The sequence below is a fragment of the Mirounga angustirostris genome, unplaced genomic scaffold (assembly GCF_029215605.1).
Source record: "Mirounga angustirostris isolate CCGP_5_RB_7025 unplaced genomic scaffold, mMirAng1.0.hap1 SCAF_9, whole genome shotgun sequence".
Classification (NCBI taxonomy): Eukaryota; Metazoa; Chordata; class Mammalia; order Carnivora; family Phocidae; genus Mirounga; species Mirounga angustirostris.
In genome coordinates this window covers 119,397,972-119,412,001 of record NW_026991717.1, presented here as the reverse complement: position 1 = coordinate 119,412,001, position 14,030 = coordinate 119,397,972, and positions in this window count along the sequence as shown.

The following is a 14,030-nucleotide window of genomic DNA, read 5'->3' as shown; positions in this document are numbered from 1 at the left end:
TAATCAGCCCAGCTGACCTTCCTGTCCCCCAGCAGGCCTGCCTTGTGCTGAGGCTGTGGAGGGCTGTTCTCAGGCTGACCTTGAGGAACTCAGGCAGGGCTCCTTCTGTGACAACTGGCCTGGTGTGCAATGTTGGGGTGGGTCACATAATCAGGTTCTTGCCTCTGCACACCAGCTCGGGCCTGACGGGGGTTGGGGTGAGGGGGGTGGGGGTGTGAGACAAATAGGGAGCGGAGGGGTCAGAGTCCTGAATAGGTATTGGGAGGGACCTTTCCCCTTGGTTAGGATAGACCAGCTTAGAAAATCAAATTTGAATCAGATCAACAGATAACTGCTGAAACCCATATCGTAGGGAAAAATTTAGTTGCTCTGGAGAGGGAGGCCAGGATGGGGGAGGCCAAGGTGGAGTCTTACCAGGCCTGGGGGATGTGGCCTTAGGCTCTTCTGGGGGTGGCCCAGAGGGTGGAGCTGAATGGCCAAGAGTCCACTGTGGTACTGCCCATCAGCTCAGGTCCTCTCCCTCCTGTAAGTGCTGGGGGGATGAGTCCCGCATTACAAATGGGCAAACGGAGGCCAAGGTCACAGGCCTGACGACGGAAGAGCCGGTCTCTTGAACTGGGTCAGCAGTGAGATTCTGCCTCACAACGAGCCTCAGGGTCCAGAGCCTGGGGCTCTTCACCTGTGAATGTGATCGTTACTGGGCTCCTTCTGAGGCTGGAGGGAAAGGTGAGCAGCCTACAGACATTTATGTCATAACCGCCTAGTGAACCCCACTATGTGCTGGGCACCCAGGTAAATGCTTCAAATATAGGGTCTCATCCACACCAGCATCCCTGCAGTGTGGGCATGATGCGCCCCATTTTGCAGATGAGCTCAGAGAGGGCAGGTGACTTGCCCAACGTGACACAAAAAGCATGGATGGGTCTTCCAGCCCCTGGGAAGGGCAGCTCCACGAGTGCAGAGCCTGTCTGGCTTCCGGAAGCTGACCCCAGGTCACAGCACCCTGTGCAGTGACCAGTGGATGGTGGGCAAGCAATCAGTAGCTGGTAAAAGAATGAATAAATCAAGGAGGCTTAACTCCCCGTGGCCCCAAATCTGTGTTCTTGCCTGGGTTCCACCTGGTCTGGGGACCTGGGAGCTGAAAGCAAAAGCCTGGGGTCTTCCTGGCGGGTGCCACCAGGGCAGGGCTGGTGAGAGCAGGTGGGTGAGGGGTGCCCTGGCCAAGGTCCCTGGGCTTCATCCTCGCAGAGAACCTGTGCCTTTGCCCTGGCCCTTTGAGCCACTCCTGGTGGCCACGTGCAGTCCCAGAGGACTGTGGAAGGGGTTCACTGCAGAATAAACATCCAGTGATTCAGAAGATCCTGCCCTGCTGGCCTCCGACTCCCCCAAACCTGGCCATAGCCATGGCAACCGGCCTGGCCAAACCAGAGCTTGCAGAGGGCATCCCAGTGAACCCCCTCCTGGCCCAGCAGAACCCTCGGTCACTCTCAGCTCGCCTGTCCACGTGGCCTGGATGCCCACAATACCGATGCCCAGGCTGAGAGACTCGGCCTAGGGAGGATGGGCAGAAGTGCAGGCCTTAGGGGTCAGATGGCCTAGGTGGAATCTTTGGGTCAGCTGTGTGAACTTGATCAGTCCAGTAAAGCTTTCAAGCCTCAGTTTGCTGCCCTGCAAAATGGACGTCATAAGGCGTATTACTGGCAGAGTGGGTGAGGAATCGCACTGGAATGCCTAGCAGGATACTGGGCACAGAGCATGCGGCCGTGCTCCTGTTACTGAAGGGCCCCGGGGCACGGCAGGGGGAGGGCACTCAGAGTCACAGACACACAGAGCAGTGATTCATCTGGAAAAAAAAGGAAGCCCACAGCCACTCACACTGTACCAAGCCTGGAGGTTGCCCTGGAAGATTCCCATCAAACAGCCCATTCATTCCACCTTGAATTCAAACCTCTCCAGGCCCCCCTGGGCTCTGGGACTCCCAGACTAGAAACCAAGACAGACAGAAGGAAGCTGATGGAGAAGGGGGAGCGCTGTGTGCGCAGAAAGCAGGTCTGACTGGGTCTGAGGGGGTGAGGTGGGGCTGGACCTAGCAGCCTGTGCGCATGGGGCTGCCTACTGTCAACTCCAATTGAGCAAAAAGGCCCCTAGGGCCAGTGACAGCAGAGAACCTCAGTATTAATGGCCACCATTTATTGAGGGTCAGCCAGGGGCCAGAGTGATAAAAGCAAATAAGGCCACATCCCCCCCACCCACTGCTCAGAGCGCTTGGGTGACTTCTCCCTGCTGTCCTCCTCGGGACCCAATCCCTCAAAATGGCCTACAAACCCCAACCGATCTCTCGGCTCCTCTGCCCCCAGCACTCAGGCTTTCCTTGGTTTGGGTTTTCAAATGAGTTGTGCTTTTTCAGCCTCCGGGCTTTACACACTCAGCTTCTCTACTTGGATGCTCCTTGACTGTCTTTCCCCAATTTACTTACCGGATATGATCAGTTGTATGAGCCCCATTTTCAAAAGCCAACGTTTGACTCTGAAATAATTTCAGACTACCTAAAAGTTGCAGAAGAAGAGCACAAATCTTCCCATATGCCCTGCACTCAGTTTCCCCAAACGTTGGCGTTCTACCGTGTTTACTTTCATACAGGTGTGCTGGATACGGGGGCCACCCATGCAACCTTGCTCCTGACTCCTGTTCAGTGACCTCACATGAGTCACCGGAAATTGGCCATGGAGGCAGACTATATACACCATGGAAACTGGTAGCCAGGCTTTTTTTTTTTTTCCTGGGAAATGTTGTTCTCCGTTTACCACCATGCCACCCTTTTATCAATATCTTTTTCCTCTCTCTTTGTGTGTGTGCACACACGTGTGGGGTGTGTGTGTGTGTGTTTGATATACTTATATACTTTTTTTTTCTGAACTGTTTAAGAGTAGGTGACAGCCATGCCCCTTTATCCCTAAATACTTAGCATGTATTTCTTTTTTTTTTTTTTTAAGATTTATTTATTTATTTTTAGAGAGAGAGAGCACACGGAGGGGAGGGGCTGGGGGAGAGGGAAAGAGAGTCCTAAGCAGACTCCACACAGAGTGTAGATTCCCATGCTGGGCTCCATCTCATCACCCTGAGATCACGACCTGAGCCAAAACCAAGAGTCAGACGCTCAACCGACTGAGCCACCCAGGTGCCCCCAGCCTGTATTTCTTAAAAAGAAGGACATTTTCATATAATGAATAACCACAGTACATTTATCAAAATCAGGAAATTTCTATGGATACAGTTCTATTGTCTGATCTACATACCCTTTTCAAACATCCCCAGCTGTCCTACCAATGTCTTTAGAGCAAAAGAAGAAGAATTTTCTGCTCTGTGTACTGTCTTACTCTGATCATCCGCAACTGGTAGCATCCATTCATGATTCTTTTTTTTTTTTTAAGATTTTATTTATTTATTGGACAGAAAACGAGAGAATACAAGCAGGGGGAACAGCAGAGGGAGAGGGAGAAACAGGTTCCCCACTGAGTGGGGAGTCCGGCGTGGGACTTGATCCCAGGGATCAGGACCTGAGCCAAAGGCAGAGGCTTAACTGAACCACCCAGGAGCACCTCCATTCATGATTCTTTTTTTTTTTTTTAAGATTTTTTTTTTTAATTTTATTTGACAGACAGTGAGAGAGGGAACACAAGCAGGGGGAGTGGGAGAGGGAGAAGCAGGCTTCCCGCTGAGCAGGGAACCCGATGCAGGGCTTGATCCCAGGACCCTGGGATCAGGACCTGAGCCAAAGGCAGTCCCTTAACAACTGAGCCACCCAGGAGCCCCTCCATTCATGATTCTTGCCTGAAACGATTAATATCGTGGTGATTAGCAAATGATAATTTCCTAATTCCATCATTTTTTCTACATTTGTTTCTTAGCATTCTTTGTTAAGGGAGAGTGTTCTTTTTCCCCCCATTCATTTGTTTATTCATTTATTTCTTTATATCAGATGGACTCATGGCTTGTTATTTTATTCTTTGGTTTATCATCTGTAACTCTTATTACTTACTTCAGTGCTCGAATGATGCCAAATTTGTCCAGTAGAAACCGTTTTACACTGGCTTCCATTCCTATTGACATGTCCTCATTATTTTTTTTTAGCACATCGTCACATTCTAGCACAACAAGATGTTCCAGGGTCATCTTGTACTTTCCCTGAGCCAGCCCTGGAATTGGCTGTTTTCCCAAAGTGGCCTGTTTTTGTTTTTTTGGTTTTTGTTTTAGCAGAGAATGGTATTTAGAAACCAAGATCTGGGAACTGGGGTGCTCTGTGCTTCTGGGGAACATGCATCTTTTAAATCTCTGACAGCAGGATGCATTTTGTAGACTCCCTCGGTTTGGCATTTGGCTCTTTTCCTCCTGCCACTCTTCTCTTTCGACCAAAGCTGAGCAGCACACAGCCAGGACCCCATCCTCACCCTTCCTGCCCTTCTCCATGCTGGTTCCACCCAGCCCTCTTGTCCTATCTCCCCCCTTCCATGGAACCTGCACCTGGGAGCCTATCTGCTACCAACTCAGGGGTTTTATATCAGGCAAACTTCCTGCAGAGAACGGTGCATTTCTCTTGGATTTTACCCCACAATGATCTCTGATGTTACCCTTTGGTTTTAAATTGGGTGGGAGATTGGAAATTCCTCTGGGACTGAAGGAAAGTCTGAAAGAACTTTTTCAGGAAGCACAAAAGAACATTTCTAGGGGTAAGAATGGCCTATGTCATGGTTAATTGGCACACATTTTCTTTCTCCATGTTATCCAAAATAAAAGTGTGTCATCAATCAATAGTGTATTAGAGTCAATGAAATAGAACACATCTAGTTATCCTTCAAAACTGAGCTTACACTTCTTCCTCATGAGTACTATTTCTCCGTAGTACTCAACACACAATTGTTGTACTCAACACACGATGTTACACAATTGGTAACATCGATATTGGGGTCATGATTGGGTAATACTTGTCTGAAGGCCCCATGAGCACATGCCCCTGTATTCTTGTGTGTCTTGTATTTTTAGCTGTATCCTCAAGGCCTGGCCCACCACAGATGCTCAGTACAGATTTGCTGAAATAAATCACTAAATTAATTTAATCTTCTCAACAAGCTTTCAAGGCAGAGATGACTCTTCCAGCTTTGTCAATGGGGAACCTGAAGCTCCAAGAACCCAAGTTTGTTCCACGTTGTTCCACCGGTAAGTGGTGGGATGGGGATTCAAGCCTGGATTTGTCTGATTCTGACGTCTGTGCAAAGTGTTTCAACAGAGGAAATGGTTTTAGTGGAGAACTGAATTGAATTTTTATTCCCCTGATGAGTTTGGTTCCCCGAAGGAGTGTCTAAACTCTTAGAAATTAGGGCAGCACAAATATGATCCAGGAGAGGACACAGAACAGGGGCTGGTCTAAGGGCTCTTTGGGGGGGCCACTGCCCTCAGTTCATCCTTTGCCATACTCCCACAGGGTTGGCCTGGACTGCTCTCCCTCCTTATGGGTATGGGTCAGCAGCAAGCAAACTGGCCGGGCCCCACACCCCAGCTCTGGCTGACTAGCCCTGCCCCCCTCACCCCCAACGTTCCCCCTATGGCAGAGAGCACGCTTCTCTCAAGGGCCTTCACCACCTCACCTCTGCTGCCTCCTACATATACCCAGCAGCTGGGCAGAACAGAGATTACACCTTCAGTTTTGAAGATAGGGAAACTGAGTCTCAGAAGATGTAAATACTCACCAGTGGGTAAGGCCCCCAATTTCTCCATCTGTACAGTGGTAGGATTGGACTTGGTACATCACAGATTTCTTCAGCTCTCCACATAGTTGTTTGATGACCAGTGGCCACCTCCCCCTCTCCCCCTCCCCCCACAACCTTAGGGCTTTCCTGCCCTCTTCCCAGGGGCAAGGCACCTCCACCTCTTTCCTGGAGAACTGGCTGTGTCCAGACACAATCTTCATTTACATTTCAAAGGCCCTGATTTCCTAACCCAGGTCAGACGGACCCTCCACCAGCTCCCTGAAAGTGAGTCTGGGCCAGGCAGCTGGGTTGGTAAGAAAGCAACGTTGCAGGCGATTTGAGAGGCACTCAAAGACGTTTCCACTTCTAAACAGATCTGGTCCTGGAAACACCACAGATTATAATAGTGTCTCCTGCTCACTTATACTCACAGACCTCAGGGGTCACGTCCTCACTTCGTTCTCGCAGCAACTTTGTGGGGTGCGAGGTGGGCCTTATTATCGCCCCCTTTCACAGGTGAGGACCTGGAGGCACCAGGAGGTTAAGCACCTTGCCCAGCTCAAGACCTGCAATTTGAACTCCTTGAGTTCAGGTTCATAACCACTGCACTCCACTACCTGAAATCCCATTCTTGGCTATCTGTCCTTTTCTGGAATGCAGACATCCCGGAGGAAAGCCTGGGAGCACCAGCATCTCAGTGTGAAGGCAGATAGGCACAGTGGCTGCAGACCCACCTGGATGCTTTCAGGGACCCCCCTGGCACCTACTGAGTCTGAATCTTGGGTAAAAGGTGGGGACGAGTGGAGGAGGTGGGGGAGGTTCAAGAGGGCCATTCTCCTTATGCAGCCTCCAACCCTGGTGATGGTGCCTGGGCAGTCCCTGTGTTGGGGACTGGAACATGCTGGCCATCCGACAGGCAGGGATGGTCCCCGTGCAGGGGGTGAGTGAGGCGGGGTGTCTGGCAATGAGGCAATGCCCATGGCTGCCTGGCAACAGGCCCAGCTTGTTGCCTGGGGGTGCATCGGAGGTCTGTGATATGCAGGCTATCCCCCCCCCCCCCCCCCCCCCCCGCCGTAAGCCGAGGGTTGAGAGAGTTGGCAGGAAGAGAACAGTAATGCTTTTCACCTGTCCCCACTCCTACATTCAGTTCTGGGGAGAAGGCGTAGTAGTTGGCAGAAGGGGTGGGGGGCGCGGGTCCAAGGCCGGGCAGAATCCAGAGTTCAGCCCTGGGCAGGGAGGGCAGTCCTGGGCAGCCTCCAGTCAGAACCACCTCGGCCTGCCCCCTCCTCCCCGCACTGCCCCAGGGCCAGCCCTGGGTTCACCAGGAGGCCAGACACACCTAGCCTGCAACCAGATCCTCACAGATGAGATCGGCGGCAGGTAACTTCAAAACACGTCCCGTGTTCAGACAGGGCTGGGGTTCCAGATGCGATGAAATGTCAAGGACAGAGCCTGGCCTGCTCTTCCTGGGGGGCCAAGGCTATGGGAAGGACAGTATGCTCCTTCAAGATGGCTTTCAAATAAACGCCCGAGGGCCTGGCCCCAGGGTGCACCCCGCTGAGCACGAGCCAGTATAGCAACTGGGAGCTGAAAACACACTCATCTGCTTCCTGTACAGCGCTCTCAGAGGCTGGACCGCCCGCCCTGGGACTCACCCAATCCACGTTCGCATCTGCATTTGCACAACACGCACACACGCACACACGCACACGGCTGAGCCCCGAAGCCCAGCCAGCTTTGAAAGTAGGCACCCACAGCAGAAAGAGCGTCACATCATTATGACAAGGTCATCTCCTGTTGGGGTGCAGACGCCAGGGAGAGAAATGCCGGTACCACTCAGAGAGTGATGCTTTCCTTTCTTCCCCTGCGCCGGTCCCTCACCCTGTTCAGAAGGCCACTCCCACGAGGATGGCAGCTGGAGCAGTAAGGGCGAGCAGGGACACCGAGGCTGGCTCTTCACAGGAAAGGGGTAACCTAACCGGGTCTGAGTCTCCCACACCAGAGCTGGGCCTCCTTCCCACTCCCACAGACGGACACACAGCTCCCCTCCAGGGGCAAGGAGGGCTGGGCGCCCAAGACCCAAGCTCACAGTGATCACAGCACAGTCCTGGCTTTGCGTCTGAAATCCCCCTAGGTCACATGGCTGCATCCTAAGGAACTACGGGGGGGGGGGGGGGGGGGGCGGGGCAGGAGAAGGGACCACTTTGAGGAATTTGTAAAAGCTCTGCGCCCCATCCCAGGAAGACAGTCCTACACAGTCATTAGGTACTATAGCCCAGGCCCATCTGCCGACACTTCCTAGGATTCTTCATTGCAAACCTTGCCCCAAATGGTGAAGTGCCTCCCAGTGGTCCGGGAGGGAGTATGCTTGCAACAAATGCAAGCTCCCGGGCCCAACCTCCGCCACCCTGCAGCAGTCTGGATGTGCACTGTAGACACGCATATGGGCCAAATTTGGGGAGCTGGTTGAGGGCAGTTGTGGAGGTGGGGGAGGGGTCCTAGAGGAAAAGGCAGATGCCTGGACTCCATCCATAGAGATTCCGGTTTGGGACGTTGGGATGGGGCTCTGGAATCTGCATTTTAATCAAGCAGCCCAGGGACACCTGGGTGGCTCCACCTGTTGAGTGGGTGGCTCTTGATTTCAGCTCAGGTCACGGTCTCAGGGTTCTCTCTCTCCCTCTGGCCCTCCCTCCCCCACAACCTCTCTCTAAAATAAATAAATAAATCTTTTTAAAAAAATCAAGCAGCCCAATGATTTTGATGCAGAGAGACTTTGGGGGAGGCGATAGGGAGCTGTGACTCAGTCCTCTGTGTGCATCAGGCTGCCCTGAGAGCCTGGGGAACAGAGGCAGAATTCAGGGGCTGCCTACTGCACATTTGTCTTCTAGAGAGCCCCTCCCTGCTGGGCCCTGGACTCTACCTGTGTCAGAGCCCCTGAGCCTTTCCCCTGGGCAGCTGCCCCTCCCTTCCCCCTCCCTTCCACCTCGTCTGCCTTCCTCTCTCCCCTACCTTTTGGCACTGGGCACAGCTCTCAACCCTGGCTGGCCGTCGGCAGCCCCGGAAGAACCTTCATGAAGCATATTTCCCATCCCAGGACAGTCAGATTCTGCAGGTGTGGACTAGGGTCCTGGCCTCTGGATATTTTAAAGCTCTCTAGGTCTTTCTGAGGCAGGTTGCGATTCTGGCTCCAAGACCTACAGGGAAGGCCTAAGGGCATTTCTCCCTGCTGTGACTTGGGGCTCTGATGCACTGAGGGGTGGGCCTGGGGGCTTCGGAAGAACATGGAGGGTCTCAAAGCCAGGTCAGAGGAGATAGGGCTGAGCTCAGCTGGTCCAGATAGGCACGCTCAGTGGTGGGGCTGATAGTCACACAAGGAGGTCAGTGAGAGGGAAGGATCCTCTGCCTTCCTTCCAGGCCACTCCCAGAACCCTCTGTCCCCTCAAGGCTGCGGAAGGCTCCTGGGTCAGAGCCTGGCTCTCTGAGGTCAAGGAGGAGAAGATGGAGGAGAGAAGGAAAGAGACAGCCCTAGCTTCTTTCTCTCCTTTCCCTCTTGAATCCTGCTCATCTTTAAAGGCACAGTTCAAATTTTATCCCTTCCCGGAAGCCTTCCCTGATTGCCCAGATCAAAATCAACTAATCTGGGGCGCTGGGTGGCTCAGTCGTTAAGCGTCTGCCTTCGGCTCAGGTCATGATCCCGGGGTCCTGGGAACCAGCCCCTCATCGGGACTCCCTGCTCAGTGGGGAGACTGCTTCTCCCTCTCCCACTCCCCCTGCTTGTGTTCCCTCTCGCTGTGTCTCTCTCTGTCAAATAAATAAATAAAATCTTAAAAAAAAAAAATCAACTAATCAGTTCCTCATAGGACTTTCACAAGGTCTTCTGGATTTGCTTTGTATACCTGACTCATCAAACTTAGATTTGGAAATGACCTGGAAGTTGGCCAACTCTCGTCTGTTTCAGGCAGACCCATACTTACATCTCATAAATGTGGGCACCTTGCCCTGAGGCCAGAACCCCAAATACCTGGGGCCCCGTGCAGATATAGAGGTGCACTTATTTCAGTCACACCATTCCTGTAGGAGGGTATGCAGGGCCTGGAGCTCCTGGAGGACTGGGAACACAGCTCCCCCAGGCTCCTCTGACCCTCAGTGTCCGGGCTCTGGGCCTTTCCCCTGGGGGAATCAGGTGACAATCTGCCCTATCCCTCCCTCAGAGGGACTGGACGCTTCTACCAAAAAACCTGAGCACAATTCTGGGCAAACAGCCCTCTTTGTGGATGTGTAGGGCTAGATCAGGGCTCAGCTGGGAAAGGATTGTGGGGCCTCTTTCCCCCACATGTAATACAAGAAAAACCACATCGAAAAATTAGTAAAATAGCCCAATAACGATTCTGATTTTCCCCATGATGCCTTTTTCGTTTTTTAAATATCACACTTTTCGGGGGGTGTCTTGCTTTGCTGGTGACCACAGCAGCACATGTTACTTTGTGTATTGGGAAAGCCAGTTTTGCATATTGTGTGTGCGTATAGGTTTCCACGCATGGATTAGATATGCATACAGCAGGTGTACACACACATCACATATCACATCAGTGGTTCTCAGCTATGGTTGCACATGGGGAACACCTGGGGAATAACAAAATCCCAGTGCTCAGGCCACCTTCCAGTTAAAATAAAAAAAGAACCTCTAGGGGTAGGATCCAGATGTCAGTAGTTTGCAGATCTCCCCCGGTGATTCCAGCGTGCCGTCACGCCTGAGAACCACGGGTGTAGACGGCTGCTTGTCTGATGCAATCCCTTCACTGAGCAGTTAACAAAGTGAGTCTGCAGACTCTGGAACTGTTGAGGGACTCCACTTGGAGAGAAGAGGGTGGCAAAGGCTTGGCCTGGATGCAGCATCCTCACCTGCCAGGTGAGAGTGTTGGTCAAGACCATCTTCGAGTCCTACACGATTCTTAGAAAAAGCTTTGGCAGCACTGTGGATGTCAGGAAGGAGAGGAAGAAATACACTCTTTAGGGAGAAGCTGGGCCCCATGTCCCAGAGCTCTGAGCATCCATAGGGCCGCAACTGCTCCTATCTCTCTCTCTCTTTTTTTTCCTGTTGCTCCTCTTTTTATGATGGGCATCAAGTAAGGGGACTCCTGCCCACCTCCCACAGGAGACAGCAGCTGGTGTGAGCTGCTGGGGAGCCGAGATTAGGGAGGGATTAGTGAGTGTGGTTTGGAGGGGCTCTGGGGTCTTGCCGCCAGCTCAGGAGTCTGAGGCCCAAAGATAGGAAATTGTAGAAGGAGCAGACAAGACCTCGTGTGGGAAGAAGGGACAGATAAAGGAATAGGGACAGTTGGCAAGCTGCTGCTTGGACCATGAAAAGTTCATGTATTGTTGCTAATTTTTTAAGTGTAATTACAAAACTGAAATATTCGTATAAAAATATGGACAATATTGAAATATACAGATAAAAAATGAAAAGTTCTCCCTCTCCTCCCATTTCCTTTCTAATTCTGCTTCCTACTATTGTCGTTTTGGTATATATCCTTTCAGACCATTTTCTATACATACATGTTTCCATACATACTGTTTTTATTGTGTTTTTAAAAAACTTGGGTTATACTCTACATACTGCTTTGCAGCTTGTCTTTTAACGGTCCACCACGGGCATCCTCTGTGCCTTTTCATAAGTCAGAGCTACTTTATTTCTTTTGACATCTGCATAGAATTTCATGGCCCTTAACTATTATGGGAATGCTGCCTGCCGGCTGCACACTTGTTCAAGTATTTCTGTAGGATACAGTCCTAAAAGTGGAATGGTTAGTTCCGAAAGGATGTGCATTCCTAAATGGGTCAGACTGTATACAACTGTCCCCCCCAAAGCATGGCCGTCCCACCAGAGCATCCTCTTCCTCCTAACCTCATCGGCACTAGACCTTGCTAACCCTTTAGATTGCATTTCCCAAGGTGGATGGGGCATGTGACCAGAGCTTAAGCACGATGCAGTTCGGTGGGGGCCCCCACAGTCTCCAGGTTCCTGTTTTCCAGCTGAGATAAAGCGGGGGGGAAGGGGAGTGATTTCTGGCACAGAAATTCTGGTGACGTGGGACGGGCTGCAGTGACAAGAGGGCACCGAGGGATTTTCCCGCGCCCCCGCATTGCCCCGGGGCCCCGCAGCCCCACCCGGGAGCCGGCAGGGCGGGGTTAGTGAGGCGGGTGAGGCTCTAACTGGCCCCGCCCCACGGCTCGGGCTCACCCGCCCCCGCGCTCGCTAGCTTGGGAGGGGGGGTTGGTTCTGAGCAGGTGACTGAAGCCCTTTGGGTGATGGAGCTGATCTTCGTCAGCTGCTGGGGTAAGGACGAAACGACCTGATGCTTGTAAAGTTTAGAACAGTAAGAAATGTCCGCGTGGAGTGAGCTTTCAGCTGGTGGATCGTTCTCGACTGCCCGCACACACGCTCCGGCTCCATTCCCTGGGGTAACCGCTGTGGGCTGTTGGGTGCATCTCCTTCCAGACTTTTTGGAACATGGAGACACACAACTTGTGTGTGCATGTGGGTGCGTGTGACAGTTAAAAATATTCCCGTGTGCCTACTCTATCATTTAGGAGTTGTTTTTTTTTTTTCTTTAAAAAAGATTTTTTTTAAAGCAACTTTATTTTTTGAACAGGCATGATATGCACATGGTATAAAATTTAAAAAGGAAAAAAGGGTGTACAGTGAAAAATAAGCATCCTTCTCAGTTTCCTAGCTAGACAGGTCCCCAGTGTTATCAATTTCTTGAGTATCCTTCAAGAGATATTTCAAGCACTTGCATAAACATGTAAGTTTATGCATTATTTTTCCTCACACAAATGGTAGCGCACTTTACATAATCTTCTGCACTTCTTTTTTTTTCATTTAATGATCTATCTTGGGTATATCTTTTCATATCACCACACATAGAGTTATTTTTTGAAAAAATTTTGGCTGCATAGCATTTCATGGTTAGAAGTACCATCACTTCTGTAATTCTTTTTTTAAAGGAAATTTAGATTTTCTAATATATTGCTTATAAATGAAGCTATAACAAATATCCTTCTCCTTATAAAGAGTCTTCTTTGTGAAGTGAAAGGAAACCTAGCTAAAATTGACTTAAACCAACAAGCAAAACGGAGTTTGAAGGTTCAGTCACTGCACAAGTCCAGATATCATGCTGACTTCAATTAAGGATTGACGTAGCCACTCAGCGTCCTCACAGACCTGGTTGTCTGTCTGTTTTCTGTCTTTTGATGTGTGGCCTTTCTCTTGAGGCTCCACACAGTGTTTGCTCCCCTGCCCCCTACACCAGCTCTAGGGTCTTCCCACATGGCACGAAAAGGCTGCCATGATTCTAGGCCTCTGCCCTCACAGCACCACTCCATCCAAGGCAAGGGTGAATATGTCCTCTGTTGCTTCTAGAGGGGAGGAAGGAAATGACTTGTCCCAGGAAGCTCAGTAAACCACAGTATCTTCTTCACTGTCCTGTCACTTGCCTTTTTCATTTTAATATTATATCGGGGACATTGTTCCAAGTCAGTGTACGTACACATCTAATTCATTCTTTTTATAATGACTTCATGTACTTAGTTGTACAGAGTCAGCATGGCTTCTTTTCTCACTTTCTCTTTGATGGACATTGTGGTGTTTCCATTAAAAACAAAACCTGGGGCGCCTGGCTGGCTCAGTCGGTGGAGCATGTAGACTCTTGATCTTCAGGGTTGTAAGTTCGAGCCTCACGTTGGCTGTAGAGATTACTTAAAAATAAAATCTGAAAAAAAGAAAAAACAGCTTTTCCTCCCTGGCCGCTTGAAGCTTGGCCGCCATCATGAACAACACAGTAACTATCCGGACCAGGAAGTTCATGACCAACCGACTACTTCTGCGGAAAGAAACACTCATTGCTGTTCTTCACTTTGGAAAGGGAGCAGTACCTAAGACAGGAATTTGGGAAAAACGAGCCAAAATGTACAAGACCACACCAGATGTCATTTTTGTATCTGGATTCAGAACCCATTTTGGTGGTGTTGAGACAACTGGCTTTGGCACGATTTATGATTCCTTGAATTACGCAAACAAAAATGAACCCAAACATAGACTTGCAAGACATGGCCTGCATGCGAAGAAAAAGACCTCAAGGAAACAGTGAAAGGAACGCAAGAACAGAATGATGGAAGTCAAGGGGTCTGCAAAAGCCACTGCTGGGGCTGGGAACATCAGCTGGAGACTGGACACCAGAAGGAGTCAAGATTCTGCAGCAACTTTATCTGTGGTAATTGTGTAGA